Below are 27,915 nucleotides of genomic sequence, written 5' to 3'. Positions count from 1 at the left end.
CATAAAGGCTTGATCCAACGTTTTCTTTGGGGTAAGTATATTGGGCAAAAAAAGAAAACGTGTTTTTCATCCTCCAATCTATGGCTACAAGCCGGACAGGCAATAGTATTGTTGACATCCCACCCAGATGTGAATGATCTGAGCGGGAGACAACCCATTCTCAATTGGCAATAAAGCTTCCTCGCGGCCGGAGGACTAACCAGATCTAGAAACTCCTCTCTCCTGTAGTTGTCTTTGATTTGGAGGAACACAGCCGTCAGCCTGCCGATCTTAGGGCATTCATAAAGACACGCAAGATGGTAGTTATTAAACTGTTCGGCCAATTTTACTTTGGATAGAGCCGGGCATGAGACCTCCGGAGAGGTCCATAATTCAGGAAGGCCAATCTTAGTGCAGATATCCCTAACGAATCTCAGCCAAGGGATATTCTTGCTCTTTAGTTGAGGCCAAACTCCCTTAAATTCCTCACGGTAGAATCCCAACTCTTCATTGGACCATAGTCTCTTCCAGTGTATCAATGGACGCAGCATTGCCACTTGTTCCATGGGTAGCAACCCACAATCCAGCCTGATAGGGGTCAACGGGGAGCTAGAGGGAAGACCCAGCAGACTCCTCACGAATGATTTTTCAGACCCAATCAGGCTGTGTATTCTAGAGTGGCCCCACAGTTATGCTCCATAAATGGAGGCTGCTCTTACTTGTGTCCTATATATTTCTAGTGCTGGGGACACTGGTTTGGAGATCGAACCTCTGAATACTTGGGATATTCCCCCGGTAGTTTGGGCAAGTTTTAGCACAGAACTGGCAATTTGACCACCCCAACCAAAATTTTCTTGTAATAAAATCCCCAGATAGCCGAATGTAGCTACCCGCTCAAGGTGAACGCCATTCAGGACTGGGTTTGGCCGTGTGTGTTTGGGGGGATTAAGGATCATGAATTTGGTTTTAGCTAAGTTGATCTCTAAGCCTCTTTCTGCGCAAAAATCCACAAAGCCATCCAAGATACGCTGGATGCCAGTTGATGTTCGTGACAACAAAAGAGTGTCGTCAGCGAACATCAACGCTGGCACCATACCCGTGGCATGTCTTGGCGCATCTGTGTCCCTAATACCTTCCAGGTGTTTAATGAGCCCGTTGATATATAAACAGAATAGAGTGGGTGCCAACACGCATCCCTGTCGGACTCCACGGTTGACAGGAAAGCGGGAAGAAAGCTCACCATATTTGCCACATCTAACCTGGGCAAAGTTTTGCATATGGAGTCTGCACACAATATCCAAAAGATATAAGGGGACATTGAGGGCCCGAAGCACCTTCCACAGATTTTCTCGCGGGACCAGGTCAAATGCCGACCTCAGGTCAACAAAAATGAGATAGAGGCTGCCACCCTCTAAACTCACGGTCTTCCAATGTATGACCTGAAGTCGAAAGATCTGGTCAACAGTGGAGGTGCCCTTTCTGAATCCTGCTTGCAGGAAGCTTAAGATGTTATTGTCGGTCTCCCAGGCCTGGAGTCTGTCCAATATTATACGCCCAAACAGCTTCTGTGTGATATCAATTAGGCTGATGGGCCTATAGTTTGACGGTTTTAAAGGACAGCCTTTCTTGAATATAGGCACGATCTCCGCACCTAGCCAGGACTCTGGGAGATCACCACCCGTCAGAATAGAATTAAATAAGGCACAAAGATACGGCGCCCAAATCTTTGGTTCCGAACGGTAGAGGTCGCCAGGGATTTTGTCCAATCCCGGCGCTTTGTTGGGTATCAATAGATGTATAGCCATTTCCACCTCCTTTGTCGTTATCGTCATTGTAGCTTCAGCTTGAGTAGGGAGTCTGGGAGGAGAAATGGGCGAAGGTGGTACATTGTCATTTGGGCTTGAATAAAGACCCCCATAATGAGCTTCCCATACCGCTGGGGCTATGTTTGGGAATGAGATCGTTCCTGCTTCTTTCCTGCCCTTGCTGACAATACTCCAGAAGCCCCTAAAGTCCTTCGCTACCAAAGTCGATCTTAGTTCTTCCCAGATGTCAAACTCCCATGATTTTCTAGCCCTTTCTAAGGTTTGTTTATGTTTAGCCCTCAATACTTTGATCCTGCCTCTATCTAGGGCCTTGATAGCGATAAGTAACTCGCTCTTCGATTTCCTGCACTCGGCAGAGTACCACAATTGCCTTTTAGGCAGATGGGGCCTCGCGGACCCAGTCAGATAAAACGCCTTCGAGAGTTTGTCTACTAACTGTAGGTGAATGCCTGTTGGTCCAGTTGCCTGTTCTGGTGGAGAACGAGATAAACCCACCTCAGACATTTCGATAAGGTGAGGTAGGGCAAGGCTATAAATTTCTGAGATTTTATTTGGGCTTGCGGCGATACGTGGCCATCTCACCCTTCGTTTATTATTGTGTAATATGGGGAGTTGTGCGATGGGGGATGATGGTATATCATAGGTACTCATGCCCCAACAGCCTGGTTTAAAAGTTACAACTAGAGCGTTGTGATCGCTATCAATTCGATCTAACACCCTAAAATCGAGCACCTTGTCCCAAGATCTGGTTTCAATGAGAATATAATCAAGGATAGAGGTATGTCCGGCCCTGTTAAAAGTAGCTCGTCCTGGTCTGTCAGAATCAAATCTCCCGTTGCAAGCCCTCAATGACAGGGAAAGGGTGAGAGCGGAGATCTGGAGGACCAGAGGGGTCCATGCTTTGACCTTTAAAATCATTGGATCGGGGATATTCCGGTATTCATTCTCTGTGGTTGGGTCGTCTAGAGTCGACACACAGAGTGGTTCGTATTGGCAATTAAAGTCGCCACCTACAACCACAGAATATTCTGGATCCAGAGTCGGAATAAATTTATTTAGCAGTTCCATGGCCTCAGATTCCCAACCACCCTGAGTAGGTCTTGAGTAGACGTTCAGGAGAGCCAAGTGGATGTTATTTGGCAACTCAAGTAAGGTACATTGAATATCTTCTGAGTTGGTATGGATTTGCCTTGCCAAGGCACCCAAATGGAGTGCCACCCAGGTAATAAGGCCCCCTGAAGGTCTACCCCTACCACTAGTTACAGCCAATATATTAAAGGATGCAAAGCCTACCCTATGTGAATTTTCTAATGCCCATGTCTCTTGCATTAGACAAATATCAAAATTGTCTATAAAGGCGCCCCAGTCCTCACAGTCCAGTTTGCTCTTAAGACCTGCCACATTCCATGACAACAGACAAGGACTCGGCTTTGATTTACTTAGAGTTGAAATCTGGTCAGCGACAGAATTGGTGGTAGATGGTGAAGTCGTTACCCTTTCTATACTTTCCCGCATGGGCCAATTTGCCAGCCCTTCCATTACTAGCTTTTTCCCCGGGACTAAGGGCAGTTTCAAAATACTAGGGTTCGAGCGTCAATCCACTTGATCGAGGGTGCTATATCTATTAAAGTGGTGGAAAGCTTCAAGCGGGGGTGGGCAAAGTCGGTCTTGACCTTGAATTATGTTAAAATCAAGAGGGGGTAATCCAACCCTACCAATTCGCACATTGTCCACCCTTCCCCTGTTGGAATCATTAGTACTAAGGTACTGGGGTCCTAGGTAGAAATGGATAAGGGGGAGAGCTCTAATTACTGAGTGGGGACTGGAGTTGGGTCCTGGCTGGAATGTACAGATATACCTAACCGTATTTGGGTTCCTAAAATTAATGACTACACAATCTCCTGGAACGTCTTTGGCTCTATGTCCAACCCAATTGATTCTCCTCACGAATAGAATCTCACTTGAGCACTGTTTCGGAAGGGGTTTGTTGCAGTTTAACCAGTGCGTGCATTTATTCTTTAAATCGAGAAATGTCTCCCTTGATCCTTGGTTCAAAGTAGGAACACCAGCAAGGATCACCACATATGGTGCAGATTCAGGAGGGAGATCCAAACAAGGTAACTTCGGGTCAAGGGAGAGTTCTGACTGCTTGCATGGAGATTGGGCGAGCCCACTAGACTTTGTTAATGGAATATTGGGTGCATTAGTAGTTGCAGGGCTCGCTCTATTCCTGGAACTCCCTATACTGGCTGGGACATAGGGGACTGCTTGTGGGACAGTAAGCAATCCCTGGCTCTGACCCTGTACGATAAGTTGTTCAGCAGTAACTGTCTGAGCAGTAGGTGGGTTGGAGACAGGGGCGCCAGTTTCAGCAGAGCTTTCTATATTACCCCCTCTATCCCCTGTACCCTTGGTCCTAGTAAATGAAACAATCATTGATTCCAAATTAATAAGACTGTTTTCTAAGGAATCAAGTCTGTTAAAGATAGGGTGACAAATCGCGGTAAATAGCTGTTCCATCTTTTGCCAAAAGTCATTGTTCCGTACGGGGCCCAGCGGTGTCTCGGGGCCTTCAGCCATCAAGTCTGTGGTAGGCACGGGTTCAGATGCCCCACCGTTTGTCCGTTTTTGAATTTTAGGTCTTTTATTGGTCAACACTGGGCCACCCCTTTTACGTTTCACTGCCTTCTCCGAAAGCTTAGTAGGGATAGCATCGGAGCGTATGGGTTGGCCAGATCTGGTAGTGCCTTCGAAAATCGTAGGTATAGAAGAGGCAGGGCAAGAGGAGTCACCGGGTTCAGTCACAATACAAACGCTGCTGGTTGCAGCAGCATCGACATTTTCAGTTCCGCTCAAGGATGAAACATTGATATCGTGGAGCAATGTAGATAAGTGGTTTGTAGCTACCGGTGATTTGACTGAAGCAATATTGCCCAATGAAGAGCGCTTGTTGAGCACTAAATCGAGAGACAGTCTTTTCTTAGTAAGTTCGATTTCCCTCTGTAAGACTGCCGCAGCTCTAGTTATAAAATTATCCAGAGTTCCGACTACTCCGGACCCGCTCAGAGACTTTCGGCCCTTCTTGGTGCCGGCAGTGGCCATTATCTGTTAATGTCGATTAAAAGAATAGCAGCAAATCTGCACTGTGGTGTGTCTACGAAATCGCCCGGGGTTGTAGATTAGGACTCAGACCACCACACAATATATTATAATTTCTCACTGGCGCACGGCTCACCTGGTCACCTGTAGAACCAAGAGGTGTGTCCCGTCCCGGGCTCAGACGGGCCCGCCCTTGTCCCGGGCTTCGCCCGCGCTGCGTTCTGCGCTGCAGAAATATGTGCGCGGAAAGATATAGTCACGCCAGGGGGCGGGTCCTAAGGAAGAGGCAGCAGCAGGAAGTTGGAGGGCTGCTGGACCTCGCAGTCCTCAATACGGGAATCCCAGGGCACCAAAGGTCAGTTTTTCCACGAGTGGCACCCGCGAAGCGGGGGCCGCGAGGTTTTATCCTGTGTCCAGGGGCGGGTCCTGAGGAAGAGGCAGCAGCAGGAAGTTGGAGGGCTGCTGGACCTCGCAGTCCTCAATACGGGAATCCCAGGGCACCAAAGGTCAGTTTTTCCACGAGCGGCTCCCGCGAAGCGGGGGCCACGAGGTTTTATCCTGTGTCCAGGGGCGGGGCCTGAGGAAGAGGCAGCAGCAGGAAGTTGGAGGGCTGCTGGACCTCGCAGTCCTCAATACGGGAATCCCAGGGCACCAAAGGTCAGTTTTTCCACGAGCGGCTCCCGCGAAGCGGGGGCCGCGAGGTTTTATCCTGTGTCCAGGGGCGGGTCCTGAGGAAGAGGCAGCAGCAGGAAGTTGGAGGGCTGCTGGACCTCGCAGTCCTCAATACGGGAATCCCAGGGCACCAAAGGTCAGTTTTTCCACGAGCGGTACTCACTTCCTCTTCCTTCAGTATCTCCCGACCCCGTTTTCAACTTCTAACCCGAAATACTTCAAATTCTGCAGGCAAAGACAACCCCACTAATATCACTTCTGCTTTCTGGCGCATCACCTGAGTGAACACGCGAGGAATGAGAATGAAGGGTGGAAACGCATAATTCAACTTTTGAGTCCACTCCTGCGCAATGGCATCCGTCGCCAGAGCCAATGGGTCCGGCCTCCAGCTGAAAAACTTTGTCATTTGACGGTTCAGCCTGGAGGCAAACAGGTCGATCTCGCAAAACCCCCATATCTCCTGCAACCACCGGACCACCCGTGGGAGGAGTTGCCAGTCGCTGTAGTCCCTGAGGTGACGTGAGTTCCAAACCGCCACCACATTGGACTGACCCGGAATGTATTCTGCTATGACTGAAATCTGATGACTCAGGCAATAGTGCCAAAAGGCCTTCGCTATCTCCACCAACATTGAGGACCTGGTGCCCCCCAGTTTGTTGATGTACCGTACCGCCGATATGTTGTCCATCCGAAGAAGGATGCAACATGAGACCTGCCTGGGAGATAGTGTCCGGATCGCAAATGATCCTGCGAGGAGTTCTAGATAATTTATGTGAAGATTTAACTCTTCTAGGGACCAACGTCCCCCTGTGGAAATATTTCTGTAGCGCGCTCCCCAACCCCAATGGCTGGCGTCGGATTCTATGACCACCTCCGGTAGAGAGCCGAAAATCGCTCTGCCGTTCCACGCCTCGACGTGTGCCAACCACCACTGCATCTCCTTCCTCACTTCCTGGGAAAGAGGGACTACGTCCATGTATGAAAGACCCTTCTGCAAGTGTTGAATTTTGAGTCGTTGAAGGGCCCTGTAGTGTAGGGGTCCCGGAAATATTGCTTGAATGGACGACGCAAGGAGTCCCACTATCCGGGCAATCCCCCTGAGAGAAACCATTTGTTTGGTCAGGAATGAGCGAAGCTCTTTCTTGATATCCCGAAGCTTGGAATTTGGAAGACTGAGCTGGGCCGTCTGAGAGTTTATGACGAACCCCAGAAAATCTATCGTCTGCGTGGGGCACAGAACCGATTTTGGTTCATTGATCACGAACCCGAGGTTCTGCAAGATACGAATGGTCATGCGCAAGTGCTGAACCGCCAACGCCTGAGACTGCGCCATGATGAGAATGTCATCTAGGTAGACAATCATGCGAATCCCTTGTTCCCTGAGGTAGGCTACAACAGGTTTCAGAACCTTGGTGAAGCACCACGGTGCTGAGGAAAGTCCGAAAGGAAGGACCAAATATTCGTACCACCGGTTCCGCCATTGAAATTGAAGGAATCTGCGATGGGGACGATATATGGTGTAGCATCGTGCTACAAATAATAACAGACGCCCTTTAAGGTTTCTCAGGAGCTTTATTCTCTACTTCTTATCTCTACCTCGTCCCTATTCTAACTGCCTCTATCCTGTCCGGACTCCTCCTCTTCCTCCCACTACTCTCGCTCCGCCCTCCCCAACTACTAGTCTGCTAACTCCATTACATCTCCCCCTTTCTTAATAAAACAAACAAACAGTGCTTCAGTCTATCTCTACAATGAGTCTCTTAGGTGGCTGGATATCGCGACATGGCCGCAGCGACATGTTCCCGGTGGACACGCTCGGCACAGACCCACTCTGTTGACCTCTGCCCCCTGTATCACTAGGGTCAGGTTCTTCAGGTGCGGGAGCGTCAGTCGGGCTCACCCCAGGTCTTTTTGTGTCTCGCGGACACCTCTCGAAGTGGGATATGTTCCTGGGATTCCCTTCATGCAAGGATGGAGACCTCGCCCTCCTTTCGGCATCGGCATGCAGTTTCTGTCTGTCCTTGTTTTGCGATGCCACTTGCAGAATGCCTTCCCCTGTCGGGAAACAATTTCTCACTGGCCGCCCTAACATGAGGGTCGCAGGGCATTGTCCGGTTGTTGAGTGAGGAGTTGTCCTGTAGGCTCTGAGAGCTTCATTCAGAGCTGCTTGCAGTTCTCTCCTCCCAACAGTGACTTGCTGAAATGTCTTTGTGAGCGTAGCTCTAAATTTCTCAATGGTGCCATTCGCTTGTGGCCAGGGTGGTATAACTTTCTTGTGCTCAAAGTCCATGTATTTCGCGAAAGCACTGAATTCGTGTCCATTGAATGGGGGCCCATTGTCTGTTTTGACTTTCTTGGGGACAACCCATGTTGCAAATATCTCATCAAGCACCTTGAGAGTGCAGGAGGTACTTGTAGACGATATTATTTGTGCGATGGGAAATTGTGAATATTCGTCAATTATGGCAACCACATATTTTCCAGACTGCAGCGGTCCATAGAGGTCCAGGGCGACCTCCTGCCACACTCCACTGGGTAGGATAGTCATTTGTAGTGGTGCCAGTGGATTGCTTTTACTGGTCACTTCCCGAATGGTGTCCACGGGAATGGCGGGTGGTAACGCTTGGTCCGCCACAAGGTGGATGTATTCCTCAGCAATCGATGGTGACGACGGCAGAGGGTGGCGGGACACGTAGTCAGCCGGGTTCTCCGCCTTCCCCGGTTTGGGAAGTGATTTGGGAACCTTGCTGACACAGTTCTTGTTGTCGTTGACTGTGAATAGAACCGCCACTAGATGAAGACGCTCCGCAGTGGGGAGGCTAAGCAGGCAGTCGGCTTCAGGCCCTTTGATAACATGTATAACCGCCTGTACGGTGATGTCGTCATGGGTAAGAGTTGTGAGGAATTTACCCAGACAGGGGAGTGATTTTCTGGACATCCACGTGAAGACGCGGACCGGTGCAAAAGTTAGTGGGGGTTTCGGGACCATTTTCTCGTATTCCGTAACTGGAATGTAGTTCAGCGAGGCTCCGCTGTCCCATATAAATTTGGTATCGTGATTCCCCACTCTGATGTCTAAGCGTGGATACCTTTCCAGTTGATCAGGGTCCGCAATCATGTTCACGTATTCCACAGTGTACGTCGAGTCTTTGGAGGACGATGACCTCGAGTCCCGAGATGGGGATCGGCGTCCCCAATGTGACCGGCATGATTCCCGGCTGGAATGTGATGAACCTGGGGACCACCTGGGCTCTCCTTGAACAGCTCTGATGTGATATTTCTTTGTGTCAGAGCGGGACGATCTTGTTGTCCCCTCTCGCCTTTCTGTGTGATAGTCCCCACACATGGCGGGGGGGCGTGGCTTGGGCGCCGATGGCGATGGTCGCCTGAGAGCTCGGCTCCGGGACTGAGCCCGTGATTATCCTGTAAATCGGCGGCTGCGGGGCACCCCGACCCCCGCATTTTGGTGACCGGCCCGACGGAGGCCTGCCGGGGCCCCCGGCGCGATCGGCAAGAGCGGTGACCCGGTGAAAATCGCAGTTAAGGGAACTGCGGAGTGTGACCCAACATGGCGCCCGGACTTCTTTGTCCCCTTGGCCGGATCCGATAGACTGGAGGACCGTCGCTGACGGCGGGGCGCCCCCTGCTCGGCAATCTCCCGGTGGGGATTGAAGCTGGACATCGGTCAGAGTGATCTCTTTCCCTGGGGATTACACTCGGATGAACGGATGCCCTCGCCATAGCGGATCCCACGCGGGGACAACTGGGGATCCCGACGGTGGCCCCACTCCCCGCATCGCACTTGGCTACTTTCTCCTGGCTGACCCACTCCCATGGGAGGCGCAACCCTTTGGAGCCGCGAGTTATCCGATAGAACTGGTGACACTCGCTCCGGGACTCGGTAGGCCGTGTGGGCTTGCCCGGCCCGGCGACGATTGTCCCCGCCTCCTCCACGGTGCCCCCGGACGACACGGTGGTGGTACGGGCCGCGGCTGGGACGATCCAACGGGCCCTGGAGACGGGGATCTCCGGCACTCGACCTGAGGCCTAGCACCCGAGGGAGTCGTAGCCGGTGCCGACACTCGGGGACGCCTGCTCCGGGGCCCGGACGAAGGGCGGCCGACGACATGGGGAAACCTAGAGGCGCCAAGGGGACTGCCCCGGTCGTCTCGGACCTGGAGACCCAGGACAAGGAGGAACGCGGGGGCCCAGAGGAGGCCGGCGGTGCACCTCTGCAGCAGCAATTCGACCGCGTTTTGGAGGCAATAGCGACCACGCGCTCGGCCCTCCAGCAGGACATTGCCCAGGTGGCGACGAGCCTGGGTCTCCTTAGAGCGGACCACGGCAAACTGTTGGACCGGGTCAAGGAAGTGGAGGGCTCGGTGAAAACCTTGGAACCGGCACAGCGCACCCTGGCCGCGGAAGTGAAAGAGGCCTTATCCCGGATCGCGGTCCTCGAGCAGAGAGCGGAGGATGCGGAAGGCCGTAACAGGAGGAACAACATTCGTGTGGTAGGCCTACCGGAAAAGATCGAGGATGGCGACATGGTGGCGTATCTGGAGGCCTGGCTCCGAGACACGGTGGCCCCGGAGGGTCTGTCCTCCTTCTACACCCTGGAGCGTGCCCATAGAGTCCCGGCAAGGCCGCCGCAGCAGGGCCGTGCCCCGCGGCCGGTGGTGGCGCGGTTGTTGCACTTCAGGGATAGGGACCTGATCCTCAATGCCGCCAGACATAACGGGCCATTCAAAGTGGCGAACAGCCAGGTGAACATCTTCCCGGATTACACCTATGAGACTCAACGCAGACGGTTCTCCTTCCTGGCGGTCAAGCGCGAGCTCCGGAGCGAGGGCATCCAGTACTCGCTCTTCTACCCGGCGAGGCTCCGCGTAATTGTCGATGACAAGACCCAGTTCTTCGACACCCCAGAGGACGTTTGTCACTGGCTCGAACTATATAGAGCGGGGAAAGGTGGACCCGGCTCCTCGCCTCGACGGATGGCAGAGCCGGGACAGAGGCGGAGATCCAGGAGGCCTCGAGGTCGTGGGGGCCGATCGGGGGGTCCCTCAACTGTGGAGACATCGACGGAGCGGAGGGGAGTGCTGGAGGTGCTGACGGCGCTGTCTGGGTCGCGGGACGATGCCACTGTGGAGGAAGGGGTCCCGGGTGATGAGGGGGGTTCAACGGACTCCGAGGGATCTGTGCCGGACAGTGGCCATACGCCGGAGATCACACCACAATCGGTGGAGGACATACTAGATGGACAGGGGTAGCAGGGTGTGCTTCTTCAGTTTGGGTGGGGGCCCGGCGGGGGGATGGCGGGGGACGGTAAGCGTTGCTGTCTATCGGGGTAGGGTGGGTGGGGTGCCCTGGACTGGCCCCCTGGGGGGTTTTTTTCGTGACACTGTTTTGGGCTTGCTCTAGTCCTGGTGGCCTGGGCGACGAGGGCCCATTGCCTCCGTCCAGCCCGCACCTGGCCCTTAAGGCCTTCCTGTGGTGGCGACTGCAGGATTAGTAGGGTGTAGTGGGTTGTTAGCGAGTGTGGTTTGGATGGGAACTAGATGGTGCTATTTGGGTCCTGTTCTGGGGAGGGTGGATGGGGAGTTGATTAATTTTTGGGTTGTTCAGTTTTGGTTGGGGAAAATGGCCGCCATCAGTGCTATGAGGATAGATGTCCTTGCATGGTTGGGACCCAGCTGGGGAGACTTTGCGAGACTGATATGGGACAATGGCTGAGGTTGCCAATCTGAAATGTGTTACTTGGAACGTACGGGGGCTTCACACAATGTCCAGGCGTCACAAGGTCCACGCTTACTTAGTGCGTAGGGGGATACAAATGGCGCTGCTACAGGAAACCCATCTGAACAAGGCGGAAGGGGCGGCGCTACAGCGTAGATGGAGAGGGCAGGTCTTTTGCACCTCGTACTCCGCGTATGCCAGAGGGGCGCTGATCTGGGTTAGGGCTGGGGTCCCCTTCCAAGTCACGAACACAGTGATAGATCCAGAGGGGCGCTATGTGGCCATTTCGGGGACTTTGGGAGGGAGAGACCTAAACGTTTGCTGTGTGTATGCTCCTAATGTCGACCAGACTGCCTTCCTTTCCAGGTTATCGGGCTCGCTGGCCCACTGCCTCTCCGGGCCCATCCTGCTGGGTGGAGTCTTCAATTCTGTGGTGGATATAGACAATGACCGCTCGCACCCACCCCTCCCTGACTCTCCGGTTCGTCGTTTGGCTAGGGACCGTCGGGACTGGCAGACTCACTGGGGTCTAACGGACATTTGGAGGGCGCAACACCCCACAGCTAGGGACTACTCCTACTTCTCGAGCCTCCATGAATTGCACGTTCGACTGGACGGATTTCTTGGCTCGCCCGAATTGGTTTCGGCGGCGGTCCGGTCTGAATATTTGACCAGAACCATTTCTGATCATAACCCCCTCTTGTTGGACCTTCGCTGGTTTCCCGGGGTACCAGCGGTGCCCACCTGGAAATTGCGTCCCGAGACCCTTGAGGACAGTGTCTTCAAGGCGGATCTGGGTGACACGATCTCGGAGTACTTCGCGTCCAACGGTGGCACCGCGAGCACGAGAGCGTTAGAGTGGGACGCTTTTAAGGTGGTGGTGAGGGGGTACTGCATTTCTAAACAGGTCGGGGTGCGGCGAGTTATCCTCGCAGACCTGGAGACAGCGGATCGGAAACTCCGCGAGTTGGAATTACGCCGCCCAGACTTACAGGTACGCACGGCGGAGGCGAGAGAGGCGGTGGCGGCGGAGGTCGAACGGCTCCGCTGTTTTGACTATAAAGCCTATACGGTTAGGTCCATCGCAGAGGGGGATAGGTCGAGCGCGCTGTTGGCTTGGCTGGCCAACCCTACGCGGCAGACTTCACTGACAACGTCCATGCGTAGGGCAGACGGAACCCTGGTGTATACTCAGCCTGCGATTCTGAGCTGCTACCGGCAATACTATGAGTGCTTATACCGCAGTCGCTCTGGCCGAGACCCTGACCTGCTAGATAATTATTTGCGGCCCCTAGAGATTCGAACAATGGAGCAGGAGGTGGCGAAAACCTTGGGGGCCGACATAGAACTGGGAGAGATCCGTAGCGCCATTAAAAAGATGGCGAGAAATAAGACCCCGGGCCTGGACGGGCTTCCTGTAGAGTTCTACGCGGCCTATGCCGACCTCCTAGCCCCTAGGCTGTTGGTGGTATATAAAGAGGCGAGGAGGCTGGGGCGTCTTCCAGGCTCGATGTGTGAGGCCTTGGTGGTCCCGCTCCTCAAGCCCGGCAGGGACTCATCCGATCCGGGGTCCTACCGTCCCTTATCGATGCTGACGGTGGATTATAAAATACTGAGCAGCATCTTGGCCACGAGGCTGCTTGGGCACATGAGTTCCTTGGTGCATGAGGACCAGGCTGGCTTTATCCCCAGGCGTAACACGACCATGAACATTCGCAGGTTGTGCCGCCTGCTTGGGGAACCGCTTGTAGACGCCCCGTGTCCGGTTGTCCTATCAGTGGACTTAGAGAAGGCTTTTGATAGCCTGGAATGGGACTACCTTTGCACTGTGTTGCGGAGGTTCGGCCTCGGGGAGGGTTTCGTCAGATGGACCAGGGTGCTGTACGCCTCGGCGTCGGCCAGGGTCCGGGCGGGACCGCTGATTTCCTCACGTTACCCGGTGGAACGGGGCACGAGGCAGGGCTGCTCGCTGTCCCCACTGCTCTTTGCGCTGGCGGTGGAGCCTCTTGCGTTGCATCTCCGGTCGGGGGCCCATTACGCGGGCCTATGGACCCTGTCGGGCCCGCACTACGTCTCACTATACGCAGACGACCTGTTGCTCTTCCTAGAAGACCCGCTTGCTGCTCTACAGGGAGCTGCGACGGCGCTCACGGAGTTTGGGGAGGTCTCGGGCCTCCGAGTGAATTGGACTAAGACTTGTCTTTTCCCGATTCGCAGGGGCACCCCTACACCTGCTTTAAGTAGGGAGATCAGATGGGAACCCGACTGCTTCAAATATCTAGGGGTGTATGTTTATCATGAACCCTCTGGCCTCCTCGATGGGAACATTGCCCGGGGCATCCGGGCACTTCGAGGCAGTATGGGCTTTTGGGCCACGCTGCCGCTCTCGGTGGCAGGGCGGATTGCTCTGCTTAAAATGGTGGCGCTCCCCCGGATGTTATATTATTTCCGGACACTACCGATCTGGATCCCACCGACCACGTTTCGACTATTACGGTCACTGATTGTCGGATTCCTTTGGGGCTCGGGCCGCCGGCGGGTGGCCCTCAAGACCCTGATGAGGCCGAAGGAGGAGGGTGGGCTTGCGGTGCCGGATTTCGAAAAGTATTACTTAGCGGCGCAGCTCCAGACCTTCACCCAGGAGATCGCTCGGGAGTTCCGGGGCCCCGAGGATAGGAGGGGAACGGGTATGGCCAGGCATGTTCTCTCCTTCATAGTGATGAGGCAACGATTGGCCTTGCAGGACTTGTCAATGGAGGAGCGGACCGTTCGCCTGTGCTGGAACCAAGCTCACGCCCGGGGCCACCAGCGAACACCGTATGCACCCGAAATACCGCTGGGGATGCTAACGGCTTTGCCCCATGGGGGTGATTGGTCGCGCTTGGCGACCTGGGAGGACGCAGGTCTGCAGCTCATCGGTGATCTATATGAGGACGGGACGATCCTGCCATTCCAGGAGCTCATTGATCGCTTCGGGATTCCCCGCGGCGACTTTTTGCTGCACTCGGCCCTTGTTCGAGCGATCCAGGCGCACTGGCGGTCCGGGCAGGCAGAACCCCCTTTATCCCCGGTGTGCCAATACGTGATGATGTCCGCGGGCACGGTAAAGGCGGTCACTTGCCTTTATGGTAGACTGCTCAACGAGGGGCTGGCTCCCCTCACCACCCTGAGAAACCGATGGGAGGAGGACATTGGCAGGGAGATCCCGGAGACGACCTGGGCTCAGTTGGTGCGGCGAGCCTGGAAGGGCACACGCCACGCCCGCTTCCAATTAGTCCATTATTATGTGCTCCATAGAGCATATTTGACCCCGGTGAAAATCAGGCGATATTTTGCTACGGCATCGGCGGAATGCCCCAGGTGCCCGGCCCAGGAGGCGGACCTTCTCCACATGCTGTGGGCCTGCCCGGGACTGTCGGCCTATTGGGAGGAAGTGGGGAAGACCCTGGAGGAGACGACGGGGCGATCCCTTTCGTTGGATGCGGCGGTGGGTCTCCTGCACTGGTTCCCTCATACCCCCAAGAATAAAATATCTAGTAAATTCATTGATTTGGGGCTGCTCCTTGCTAAACGGGAGGTGACCAGGAACTGGAAGGCACGGGCCGGCCCGACGGGGAGCCGGTGGCACAGCGAATTTTTGAAGTGGGCAGCAGGGGAGAGCACGCTTAGATACCAGCTAGCTCGGAGGCAGCGTAACGAGAAGGCCGAGGAGACAGCGCTGGAGTGGGAGGTGCTAGTGCAGGCCCTTAGGGATTATTGCGCCCCCGGCGACGCCGAACGTGAGGAAGCGGCGCGCCCTGAGTCCCATTAGATGGTTGCACTTCTCAGCTTTATTGGTTTTCCCTATGGGTCCTCTAGAAGATCCGGTTGCGGTTGATGCCGCGCACTGATGGCGGGGGGGGGAGGGGTTTTCCTGGGATTGGGGTGTTTTGAGGGTGGGGGGTTCTTTTGGAGTTATAGGCTTGTTTAGAAAAGCAGATGAAGGACAATGGATCTTCCGGGCCAACCCCGATATCCTCCGGAGCCCCCATTGAATTTCGCCGCCCGACCCCAGGGTTGTGGGCTGAATGGCTGTGTAAGCAACATCCGGAGGGGGATGGAGGGTTGTGTTTCAATGCTTTGGTTTGAGATATAATGTTGGCCGATCATGTAACGATTTACTGATTCCTGCAATAAAAATAATTTTAAAAAAAAAAAAAAAAAATAGTCCCCACACATGGCTTCGAAGTGATTCGATCGCCCACATTTCCTGCATCGCTGACCCATGGCCGGACAAGTGTCTGTATGGGGATAGTCATAGCCGCACCGATAACATCGGCCAGTCCTTTCCGGCTTTTGATCCCTTCGCCCTGTTTCTCTGCTTCTGTACTCGGGGCGTCGTTGGTGAGGCGACAGTCTCTGCCTCCATTTATTCTCCCGCGAATACTTCCTTCTGCTACGAGGTCGGTCTTGAACACGGTGCGCCTGCTCGTGACTGACTTTGTGTCCTGTTTCGATGGTGGCGGCGTGTTCTTCCGCTTGGTCGTATATGCGGGTTATTTCTTCGATCTCTTCTAATTCGTGGGGTTTCCTCAATAGCCGTCTCCTGAGTGTTTCTGAGTGGCAACCGGTTATGATTTGCGATTTGATGGCAGCGTCAGGCGAGAAGGTCTCGAATTCGCAGTATCGCGACAGCCGTCGTAGTCGAGTGATGAATGTGCTCATCGCCTCCTCCTTCCCTTGGCACACTTGGTGGAACGCATGGCGCTCGTAATCTACGTTTCGTTTATGAAGAAACTTTTTATTTAGGGCTTCCCGCACTTTGTCGTAGGTTCCCGTTTCAGCAGGCGGAAGATCCTTGATGATTTTGCTTATTTCCCGGCCTGCCAAATTTCGGAGGGCAATTAGTTTCTCCTTGTCTTCCTTCACCTTGGAACCCTCCATGTAATCTTCAAAGTCTTCCACCCATTCTTGCCACTTGGGGCCCATGCTCCCTCCTGTGGTCACGGTCAGGGGTTCCGGAGCTCGCAGGTGCGATCCTCCCGCAACAAGGAACTTCCGCTGTGGTGAGGTAGTCATTGCGTCGTTGTCTCGTTTCCTTTCTTTTGTTACGACCTGCTTCTTGATGGGTGTTCACCAATGTTTGTTTATTTGCTCTTGCAAAGGCTTGTTTATTTCTGCTCACCAATGCTTGTTTAATTCTTCTTGCCAATGCTTGTTTGTTGGCACGTCCCAATGTTTGTTTGCTTGCGCTTATTAATGCTTATTTTGCGCCCCTTCGCCAATGCTTGTTTATTTCCTTTTGCCAATGCTTGATGGTTTGCACATACCAGTGCTTGTTTGCTTGCACTTGTTAATGCTTATTTTACATCCATTTGCCAATGCTTGTTTATTTCCTTTTGCCAATGCTTGCTTGCTTGCACATACCAGTGCTTGTTTATTTTGCACTTGCTAATGCTTTTTGCTGGGTGCCTGACTTCAAAATGGCCGCTCTTCAATATTCAAGGGAGTGTCCCGAAAGCTGCCTGATTTCAAGATGGCCGCCGTCCCTGCACACACGCGCGAGGCTCTCTCCCGGCTCATTCAGTCTACTACAAGTTGGACTCACCGGCGGGCATCTTCAGGGGTGGCACCCTCCAGTCCCTGCTCATTCACGGCGGCGACAGCTACCAGGTGAGGTCGGGGTGGGCTCCCGCCTTGTTCTGCAGCTTCCCGCTCTTCTTGCGCGCCGACCCTGCCAAAGCTCACGCATCGGGCGTGAGATTAGCCGGCAGCGAGGGATTTTCAGTCTTCGTTTTTAGCGCGCTCAACATCGCTTGCAGGCAGGCTTTTGGAGACAGCGTCTCCAGCGTCAGGCACCTTCTCCTTCACTCTGGGGGCACGAGGCAGGGTCGGGGTAGGCTCCCGACTTCTGTAGTCACTGGTGGCATCCAGAGGTGCTCAATCGCCTCAGGCAGGTCCGGTTCTTCACCACGCTCCAGGGCTCTGTGACTAGTGTGAGCTTGCTCATCCCACCCTCGTCGCCAGTTGTAGCATCGTGCTACAAATAATAACAGACGCCCTTTAAGGTTTCTCAGGAGCTTTATTCTCTACTTCTTATCTCTACCTCGTCCCTATTCTAACTGCCTCTATCCTGTCCGGACTCCTCCTCTTCTTCCCACTACTCTCGCTCCGCCCTCCCCAACTACTAGTCTGCTAACTCCATTACATCTGGGAACAGACAAATAGGCGTCCTTCGGGTACAGACGGACCAACCAGTCCCCCTGCTTCAATAGGTCTGCCAGCAGATGGATGCCCTCCATCTTGAAGTGCTTGTAAGTCAGATAGTGGTTGAAATCCTTCAAATTGAGTACCAACCTGTAACCACCGCCTTTCTTCTGCACCAGAAAAATATTGCTGCAGAAACAGCGAGGTCGCAAGGAGCTATTGCGTGTTTCTGCAGCAATCCTTCTATTTTTGAATCTATGAAATCGCATTCTAGTTGGGAAAAAGAAAGCTGTCTGGGCCGATGAACCTGACAAGGTGTGTGAAAGAACTCTAGATGGAACCCCTGAACTGTCTGCAAAACCCTGTGATAGTTGAACCCAATTGTGATAAAACTGCTGAATACGTCCCCCCAATGGAAGAAGAAATAAGTCTGGAGCGCTCACCTGAAAACTCGGTGTTCTGGAATCCTCCCCGATAGGATCCCTTGTTAAAGAGTCGCTTGTTGAAGAGCTGCCTGGTGGGGTAGAAGGTGCCACCGCGGGTGGAGTCCCCCTCTCCCTTGCCACGTCCGAAATCTCCTCGCCGAGGACCTTGGGAGAATTGACGGCCAAACGAGCGTCCCCGGCCTCGTCTGGCCCTGTTGAAAACCCCTGCCTGGAATACCCGTTTGATTCCTGCCTGAGCTTTGTCCAGGGTCGTGAAGGTGCCCACGTATTTCGCCACATCTTTGACGAAGCGGTCGCCGAATAGGTTTCCGTCCGCCAGTGGGCCAGGCTCCGCCGCCGCCAACTTCGTCAGGTTAGAGTCCATGCGCATCAGGATGGACTTCCTGCGCTCCGTGGAGATTGCGCAGTTGGCGTTACCCAATAGGCAGATAGCCCGCTGGGTCCAGCCCGCCAATACATGGGAATCAATAGCAGTTCCCGATTCATGCGCCTCTAGAGCCATCTCCAATATCTTGGCCAGGGGACCGACCACATGAAGAAGCTTGTCCTGGCACCCTCGCCAGGCGCGATCTATACCCTTCTTGGGGTCCTTGGCAAACTTTTTAAGGAAAGTTAGCAGACTGGAGTCAATTTCTGGCGTTTCCGCCACCTTGTCCGAAAGATCTGGTCGGGGACATTCAGACCGCAGTCTGTTGCGCACTTCCTTGTCAAATCTCTTGCGCAAATTCTCATGGAGGTACGCTGCCACCTCCGGAGCAGGCAACCAATCCGAGGATCTAGGGTGAACAATATCCGAGGGGTTGAAGGTGAAAGGCGTAGGGGCCGTCTGTGGAGTCTCCACATTCTTAACCTTCCGAGATTTCTTCTTGGGAGGGGAATCATCAGGGGTGTCCAATGAGGTGGAACCGGGTTCCGAATCCGTATCCTGAACCCTCTCCGTCGCAGAACGCGGGAGTGACGAGTAAGAAGCAGAATGAGGCCAGGACTTAGGCCGTGGCTCCTCTGCCGGACCTTCAGCTGGGGTAGTGAAGCCATGATGCTTCGCGAACCTCTCCAATTGCCTAGTAATAGGCTTCAATGTAGTCGCCAATGCCTGCTGCACAGTTCCCGGAACTGCCTTTTCCAGGGCCTTGTTGACTGACTCCTGCACGGAAGCGTCCAGGGCCTCAACAATATTTTCCTCGATGGAAGGTGTACCCACTTCCTCCTCGTACAAGGTGTCATCCTCCTCATAGTGCACCCAATTTTCCATGGTGGAGCCAAATTTGTACACGTAGTTGCTCATAAGGCAACAGTAAGGAGGAGTAACAGGGGGGAGCCAACCCACAGCACCACAGCACCGGTACCTAGCTCCTCAGCCAAAGCTGTATTTCAATTATTACAGCCCACAGGGCGTAGTGGAGCCAAAAAGAGCAATAAAAGTCCTAGGAGGTGTGCTCCCTCCAGGCCCAAGTCGTTTTTGCAGCCAGCCAGGCGTAATGGGTGCTCTCTGTGTGGAAGTCAGCCTGGAATGGCTAAAAATGAAAGAAAAACGACAGAAAACGGGCAGTTAGGACGTGCGTAGCCCAAATCCTACCAAAATAGCCCAATTGGGCTACGCACGTGGAAACCTGAAACAAAAGCAAAAGTGACTGGCTCCCAGCGCACCGGCTTATTAGGAGAGCCTTCGCGCTGTGTTTAATAATGATATGCACCCACCGAAGTCGGGGCGGTACCGTGCTGCTTTATAATCAAAGCGCTCAACGCGCTGACATGCAATATGCAAGACGCGCTTGCTAGAATGCCATAAATCGGCGCGATGCTCCCACGCATCGCTCGCTGTACCCAGGGAACACCGCTAAGCCCTGAAATATCCCCGCTCCCAGCTGGAGCTCCGTAGCGCCCAGGGCACGAAATCCAGCACCTCCCGCAAAGTCGGGTAATTGTCAGAAATGCAAAGCGGCGTTAGTGAAGACTTTAAACCATATAACAGTGCCCCGCTGCCAGCAAATAACGCATCAATCGTTAAAATAAAACGTTTAGCATGTCAATAATCGAGAGCTCAACTTATCTGTCTGCGTGAGCAGCAAAGAAAGAGGACTGGTTCCGGTATTACTGGCTCTTATGGGGCTCTGCAGGAAGTGATGTGGTGCATGCATCATGGGAAATGTAGTTTGTTTTGCATAAGAAAAGTTTTCATTGGCTGCTGTGAGTAGTAATAAATAAGAAAGAGAAGCATAATACGAAGCCTCCGGTCCTGTAATAGAATTAGCTTGGCAGAATAATATTTGTGTCTCAAAAACAAAAATACAGGAAGTTTGAGATGACGATTTCCTCTGTTTGTATCGGTAACAGGAAGGGGAAGTCTGCCACCTTTGTAGGTTTTTTTTAATGTTTTAGCTTTGGCAGAAACCATTTCTGCCCTCCAGATTCATTCTCACCCAGTAAGGACTGTGACGAGGAAGACGTGAACTCTGAGCAATGAAGATTACCGGTAAGTAACCGAGGCAATTCCAGACCCGCGTGTTGTCTTGGTCAGCTACCATAGTCATTGCTTCTATTTTTTGGAAAATGACATCTTTGGTCATATCTCTACACTTCTCCTAGCCCTAATGGTAGCAGACATGGAAGTACTGAACGAGTGCGATGACTTGACTACTGAGTCACCCGTTCCCAAAGTCCTGCTAATGCACCACTAAAGTCCTAGATCAGATACCCACAATTCGGACCCAGAACCTTCAACAACAGAATATGTATTTGCCTCTGCAACATAGTGACGATAGATAAAATTGCCAGTTGAACCGGTGCCCATCCTAAAGGCTGCGGTACAATGCATGGCTACCCAAGCTAAAAATGAGGTACAATGGAGAAGTTTGTCCTCTACTATGTTTATAATGTATGCTGGGGAGGAATGTAGTGTGCCACCAGTTACCTGAGTAACAGCCTACACGCATCCCTAAACTCTGATGCACAGATGACAATTTTTCTAGGTCCATGCTTGATGAACTTATAGACCTGGTTTTATAATGGAATTAAAACTACAAGTCCCAGAATTCAGAGAAAAAACCTGGAATGGAGCAACCCACCACATACCTGCTAACATGAACAACAAGCATTGGCATAGCCAATAGATCTCGCCTTTGGGACCTTATAAGTGTTTAGCCATGCAACAGTTGCATAACTAAATACTTATAAGGTCCCAAAAGCGAGACCTACTGGCTATGCCAAGCGGCCGTGCGGCCGCGAATGTGATCGCGATCAAACATCAAAGCGCCCGCGAAAGTGAAAGTAATCGCGGTAAAAGCGGCGCCCGCGCACATGCACTGTAGCTCTAGGCTGGCCTGGTAGCACTTTTTGGAGCCCTCTCAAAAAGTCTTGCCAGACCAGCGCATGCGTTGGGTCAGGCGAGACCTAAAAATCTCACTGTGTGATGAGGGGCGGGCCTCGTGTGGGGAGCTCTTTTGGCAATTCCAGTCCCCAAGCACCCTCCCAAAAAAAAAAGAACATTGGCATAGCCAATAGGTCTCGCCTTTGGGACCTTTTAAGTGTTTAGCCATGCAACAGTTATTGTTGCACCAAGAATATTGTGCTACATAACTAAACACTTAGAAGGTCCCAAGAGCGAGACCTATTGGCTATGCCAATGCTTGTTTTATTTTGGTTAACGCTGCATACCGTTTACTGTTTGCATTTTATCTTTCCCTCCAAACAGCTAATATTGCTATATTTTACTAGTAAACAGGCAGTTACAAGGTACGTGGCCAAGTGGGCAACTGGAGCAGATGCTTGGTGACAAGCTCTGTCCTTGCCCGGTCCCAAAATCCTGAAAAATACAGGGAAGAGGCTATTTCCGCATGTGATCGCAGCTGATTCCTTATCGGAACCGAATTCCTGCTTGGCGGAGGGCACCGACCCCCAAAAAGACCTCAGAAAGGGTGAGCAGGGTCTGCTGCGTGGGAGTCCGCTGGGGCCCGCCCTCCGTGATCGGGGACCGAGAGGTATGCAAGGGTGGTGATACATGCAAGACAGAGAGGTGGCCAGGTGAGGAGATGTCGAGGACGGTGGATGTGCTGCTGGAGTGAAAGAACCACGTACCCTCTTGGAGCGACTAAATGAAATAACGGTGCCTGTGAAGCGGCCTAGCTTTTGAGGACAAAGGGCTTCTAAATGATGCTAGCAGCCACATTACAGAGCCGCAGACCGGTACAAGCCGACAAGCGAAAGCAGCAGCCGCCACTATATCATCTGCAAAGCGATGGCCGAAACCTAGTCTCAATTAAAATACAAAACGATGTGACCGGAGCGGAACTTCGGTGGAAACGCAGAAACCGCCTTTCCAGTGAACCCTGGCAATTGCCTTGATGGCCCGCAGACGGAGGGGGGGGACCCTTGAAGAAAGAATCTGCGCGGAGGCGGTAAGATGAGGAGCGCTGCTCAGAGGTGCGAGTCCTGGGCCCAGCTGATGATAGTGGTGCAATTGGACGCTGGAGACCATTCACCGGGGACCTGTACAGCAGAGGATTGCTGGGACACCCTGAAAGATATTAATGACCTGGAAGCGTGTGGTCAATGGCGCCTGGAGCAGCAAGCGCGAAGGAGCAGGGACATAATCCCCAATAGAACAAGCACACACGCCTTGCGCTGCAAGTTACGAACAGTAGTTGTGTGCGCGCGCGAGCGAAAGAGATTAGCAACAGAACATTGGAGAGGTGGAGCGAGGCGCGCATGTAACAGTAACAGACATGCCAACCCTCCCGATTCAGGCGGAAGACTACCGATTTGAAGGCTAGTCTCCCGCCTCCCGATTCCTGCAAGCAAAAACCCGATTCCTCGGGGCTTTCAGCAGAGTATTGTGTAACGTGCTAATTCTTCCAGCAATAGTCAGGGCGATGCAGGGGCTCTAGAAGGTGTGACAAACCAACAAAGCATCATTAACAAGCGAATGGTCTTTTAAAGAGCTGTGAAGTACTCAGGTGGCTGTGTGTGTGCCTGGGAAACTGTTTCAGCCCAGGATGCCATAGGGGTGGGGGGTGGAATGCAGGAGGTTGGTATATGCACTGCAAACAACCTGCCAGGCCTGTGCAGAAGACTTGCATCACCCTCTCTCTGCCTGCCATTGCGCTCCATGCTTCTGAACGGTAAGGAAAAAAAATGCATTTGCCTTTCAAGTGTCCGATCCTGCAGCGGCGCACTTCCAAAGCCCATACATGACAGTATCCCGATTCAAGGCCCCATTCTCCCGATTTTTTTAAAAAAAATCTCCCACTTTGCTTTTTTGAAATGTTGGCATGTATGCAGTAAGCTGGTGGCCGCCTTTGGTAGCACTTTAAAAACCCGCTTACTAAATGTCTCGCCAGAGCAACGCATGCGCTGGCTCTAGCGAGACCTAAAAAAGCTCACTGAGGCTTGTGCAGATGTCCTGAGCTGTTTGCACACCCCTTAATGGACGTCAGCAGTTCAAAGCCTCAGAAAGCCCTATTATACTGTAGTTTTCTGCTTGTTTTTCCTGCCACCGTGTGATATCGGCTCCTCGCCGGTGACCGTGGGATGGGAGTCTAAGTTGTGTGTTACAATGTGGCGCCTGAGAGTTGGCAGGTCTGTCATCACCCTGAGGGACCGGGGAAGGTTGGCAGGGCTGCTGACGCTGGGGGCAGCATTAGGGTATATATAAGTACAGAACGACATGAGGCCCCACACAGAGCCCAGCTCTAACAGGTTTCCCAGGCACATGCGTGAGGTGCTACTCCTGTCCAGGGTTTTCTCTTTGGGATTTGTAGTCTTCGTTTAATTATACAACCAGAACTACTAAGTGCCAGAATGTAAAGAAGTAAACAAGGACTCGTGAAACTTGGCAGCTGTGAAGCCCACGCCTCCTTCCTGCGCCCTCGTCTCACGGGACGAACCTCCACCCTCGATAAGGGACCCGGCGAGTCTCGCGAGCCTCACAACCAACAGCTAAGGCGAAAACATTTTAAGTCTTAGGAAAAGGGAAATACACCAGCTGTTATTGGCTACGAGACTGGTGGAGTTTATGGTGGCCAGGGATTGGCTTGAGAAACGTTTGCCAGTCGTTCATTGGTTGTGGGGCGCCGGATTGGTCACGTACTCCTTGACTCAAGCCGTCCGGACTTCCGTCAGTGGGCGGGCTTTAGTTATGCACCCGTTATGCTGACTTCTCATTGGGTGACAGCCTGTCCGTTCGCTGTGACTGTGGGAGACCGGGAGCAGCTGAAGAGCCCAGTCCCGGTGACCGAGGGGGACGGGGAGAGGCAGCTGAATCCGGCTCTGCAGGACCTAGTGTAGCGCATCAGCAGCCGAGAGCCACCCAGGCCGTGTGTGCGTCACATCCTGCGGTGTTCTCATCCCGGCTCTCCCGGTACTGTGGCCGCTGGACGTGGCACTTGAGCGCCGGGGCTGCTGTCCGGGCGGTGAGTAGGGCTATCCGAGGTCTGCATCCTCCGGAGAGGTGGGGCTGAGCCCCTCCCCTTGTCTCCGGCTCTCTGTGCTTTCATTCCACCCGACAGTGCATGCTGGGAGTTGTAGTATTGGTGGATTAAGGCCCCTGATGATGATCTGTTCCAGGAAAGCGCAAGACTTGTTTAGCGCTTGCTACCTTCATATGCAGCGCAGAAGCAGGTTTTCAGCATGCTAACCCGTGTGGGGTTTGGTTGAAGGGTGTTTGCTGCTTTTGTTTCGAGTCTCGGTGAGAAGTGCTTGAACACAGCGCCTGGAGGTGAGATCGGTGGGTGCCTGGAGGTGTGATGAGAGTGCAGGATGCAGTCGTGATTCTGAGAGAGAGAGGGTGCAGAATACAGTCGTGATTCTGAGAGAGAGTGCAGAATACAGTCGTGATTCTGAGAGAGAGAGAGTGCAGGATGCAGTCGTGATTCTGAGATTGAGTGCAGGATGCAGTCTTGATTCTGAGAGAGAGAGTGCAGAATGCAGTTTTGATTCCGAGAGAGGGCAGGGTGCAGCCCTGGTTCTGAGAGAGGGCAGGGTGCAGCCCTGGTTCTGAGAGAGGGCAGGGTGCAGCCCTGATTCGGAGAGAGAGGGCAGGGTGCAGCCCTGATTCGGAGAGAGAGGGCAGGGTGCAGCCCTGATTCGGAGAGAGAGGGCAGGGTGCAGCCCTGATTCGGAGAGAGAGGGCAGGGTGCAGCCCTGGTTCTGAGAGAGGGCAGGGTGCAGCCCTGGTTCTGAGAGAGGGCAGGGTGCAGCCCTGGTTCTGAGAGAGGGCAGGGTGCAGCCCTGATTCGGAGAGAGAGGGCAGGGTGCAGCCCTGATTCGGAGAGAGAGGGCAGGGTGCAGCCCTGGTTCGGAGAGAGCGGGCAGGGTGCAGCCCTGGTTCGGGGAGAGCGGGCAGGGTGCAGCCCTGATTCGGAGAGAGAGGGCAGGGTGCAGCCCTGATTCGGAGAGAGAGGGCAGGGTGCAGCCCTGGTTCGGGGAGAGAGGGCAGGGTGCAGCCCTGGTTCGGGGAGAGAGGGCAGGGTGCAGCCCTGGTTCGGGGAGAGAGGGCAGGGTGCAGCCCTGGTTCGGAGAGAGAGGGCAGGGTGCAGCCCTGGTTCGGAGAGAGAGGGCAGGGTGCAGCCCTGGTTCGGAGAGAGAGGGCAGGGTGCAGCCCTGGTTCGGAGAGAGAGGGCAGGGTGCAGCCCTGGTTCGGAGAGAGAGGGCAGGGTGCAGCCCTGGTTCGGAGAGAGAGGGCAAGGTGCAGCCCTGGTTCGGAGAGAGAGGGCAAGGTGCAGCCCTGGTTCGGAGAGAGAGGGCAAGGTGCAGCCCTGGTTCGGAGAGAGAGGGCAAGGTGCAGCCCTGGTTCGGAGAGAGAGGGCAGGATGCAGCCGTGATTCTGAGAGAGAGTGCAGGATGCAGTCGTGATTCTGAGAGAGGGCAGGGTGCAGGGCAGGGTGCAGCCCTGGTTCTGAGAGAGGGCAGGGTGCAGGGCAGGTGCAGCCATGGTTCTGAGATGGGGCAGAGTACAGCCCTGGTTCCGAGAGAGGGCAGGGTACAGCCCTGGTTCCGAGAGAGGGCAGGGTGCAGCCCTGGTTCCGAGAGAGGGCAGGGTGCAGCCCTGGTTCCGAGAGAGGGCAGGGTGCAGCCCTGGTTCCGAGAAAGGGCAGGGTGCAGCCCTGGTTCCGAGAGAGGGCAGGGTGCAGCCCTGGTTCCGAGAGAGGGCAGGGTGCAGCCCTGGTTCCGAGAGAGTGCCAGGATGTGGTCTTGATTCTGAGAGTGGGCAGCGCTCGCCAGGGTATGGATAAGAGGTCGCCATGATTCTGAGAACGGGCAGCGCCCGCCAGGGGATGGATAAGAGGACGCCATGATTCTGTGAGTGGGCAGGGACGGCCAGGGTATGGATAAGAGGTCGCCATGGTTCTGCGAGTGGGCAGCGCCCGCCAGGGTATGGATAAGAGGTCGCCATGACTCTGTGTGGGCAGCGCCCGCCAGGGTATGGATAAGAGGTCGCCATGATTCTGTGAGTGGGCAGCGCCCGCTAGGGTATGGATAAGAGGTCGCCATGGTTCTGTGAGTAAGAAGTGCCCGCCAGGGTATGGATAAGAGGTCGCCATGATTCTGTGAGTGGGCAGGGATGGCCAGGGTATGGATAAGAGGTCACCATGATTCTGTGAGTGGGCAGGGACGGCCAGGGTATGGCTAAGTGGTCGGTCGCCATGATTCTGTGAGTGGGCAGCGCCCGCCAGGGTAAGGATAAGAGGTCACCATGATTCTGTGAGTGGGCAGGGACGGCCAGGGTATGGATAAGAAAGAGGTCGCCATGATTCTGTGAGTGGGCAGGGACGGCCATGGTTCTTACTTTGTGTAACCTCTAGTCATGATTCTAATTCTAGGAACGGGCATGATGAAGCCATGATTGTGACAGTGGGCAGGCTCAGCCATTATTAGTGGGAGGCTTGGAAGGGGCTTCCAGGATTGTGAGAAAGAGGTATGTTATTTCTTCGATGCCAATTTTCGTGATCCTAAAAGCTGGTAGGGTATCCAGGGCTTGGGGTCTGAGTATCATCACAGAGACCCCAGTCATAAGTATGTGAAGTCGCCCTGCTGATGCTAACTAGGGGCCTCCTGGCTCCTACAGGTCCCTCATGCCCATAGGACATCACTCTGTATCAAGCTGAGCAGATATGGGCGAGTAAGGGCGCCTCGTACATCATCACAGAGACCCCAGTCCTAAGTATGTGAAGTCGCCCTGCTGATGCTAACTAGGGGCCTCCTGGCTCCCACAGGCCGCTCATGTCCATAGGACATCATTCTGTATCAAGCTGAGAAGATACGGGTGTGTAAGGGCGCCTCGTCCATCATCACAGAGACCCCAGTCCTAAGTATGTGAAGTCGCCCTGCTGATGCAGGTGTTCGACCTATGCCTAGGGCAGCAGTACTTAACCTTTGGACTTCTGTGGCCCCCACTGAATGATTACTGAGTTCTGGGGACCCCTACCGAGGCATTATCGAAAGCTGGGCATCCCTGGCGAAGCAAATTCAATTATTTGAATCTCGAAACAATCTACAGAAGCAGGTATGCGCCAAACGAATGCTCAGATTTTGAATTATTTTAATTTACGATTAAAGAAAACGTTTTCCCATTGTCAATGTTTCTTCATTTGTACATAAGTGATTAATTTAAATATGTAATTTTATAAAACAGTCACGGACTCCCACGGACCACAGGTTAAGAACCGCTGCCATGGGGCATTTAATCCTGCGAAGGGTCGGTTTCCCCCTTTTTAGGTCTCGCTCTCGAGACCTATTGTCGCCGAGATGCCTCTCAAGGGAGACCGACTGGGGCACGCGCGCGCAGTGTTGTGGTTGTGGTGATTGCTGTCTGTGAACGCGCTTCTCATGAACAGCATTTGCGCGTTGAGTGCTCCTCTCCGGAAGACCTGCTGAGTTAATTATAGGTCTGCAGCGTGGGGCGCCTGTCGGCATGCTGTGAGAATGACCTTTTTAGGTCTCGCCTGGCGAACGCAGCACGAAGCGCTGCTGTCGCC

At 53.7% G+C, this 27,915-nt stretch overlaps 1 protein-coding gene across 1 annotated transcript in view; it reads left to right on the top strand.

Annotated features, from left to right (window-relative positions):
• The first annotated feature begins 24,093 nt into the window (after positions 1-24,093).
• The window catches only part of NTMT1 (N-terminal Xaa-Pro-Lys N-methyltransferase 1), a 45,991-nt gene continuing 42,169 nt past the window's right edge, over positions 24,094-27,915 (top strand). Inside the window, exon 1 of the mRNA XM_085614004.1 lies at positions 24,094-24,351. The gene's annotated coding sequence lies outside the window, so the exon portion shown is untranslated. The remainder of the gene's footprint in view (positions 24,352-27,915) is intronic.

This window comes from Triturus cristatus, chromosome 1_2 (genome assembly GCF_964204655.1).
Source record: "Triturus cristatus chromosome 1_2, aTriCri1.1, whole genome shotgun sequence".
In the NCBI taxonomy this organism is placed as follows: domain Eukaryota; kingdom Metazoa; phylum Chordata; class Amphibia; order Caudata; family Salamandridae; genus Triturus; species Triturus cristatus.
This window is presented reverse-complemented; position numbering and strand designations above follow the sequence as displayed.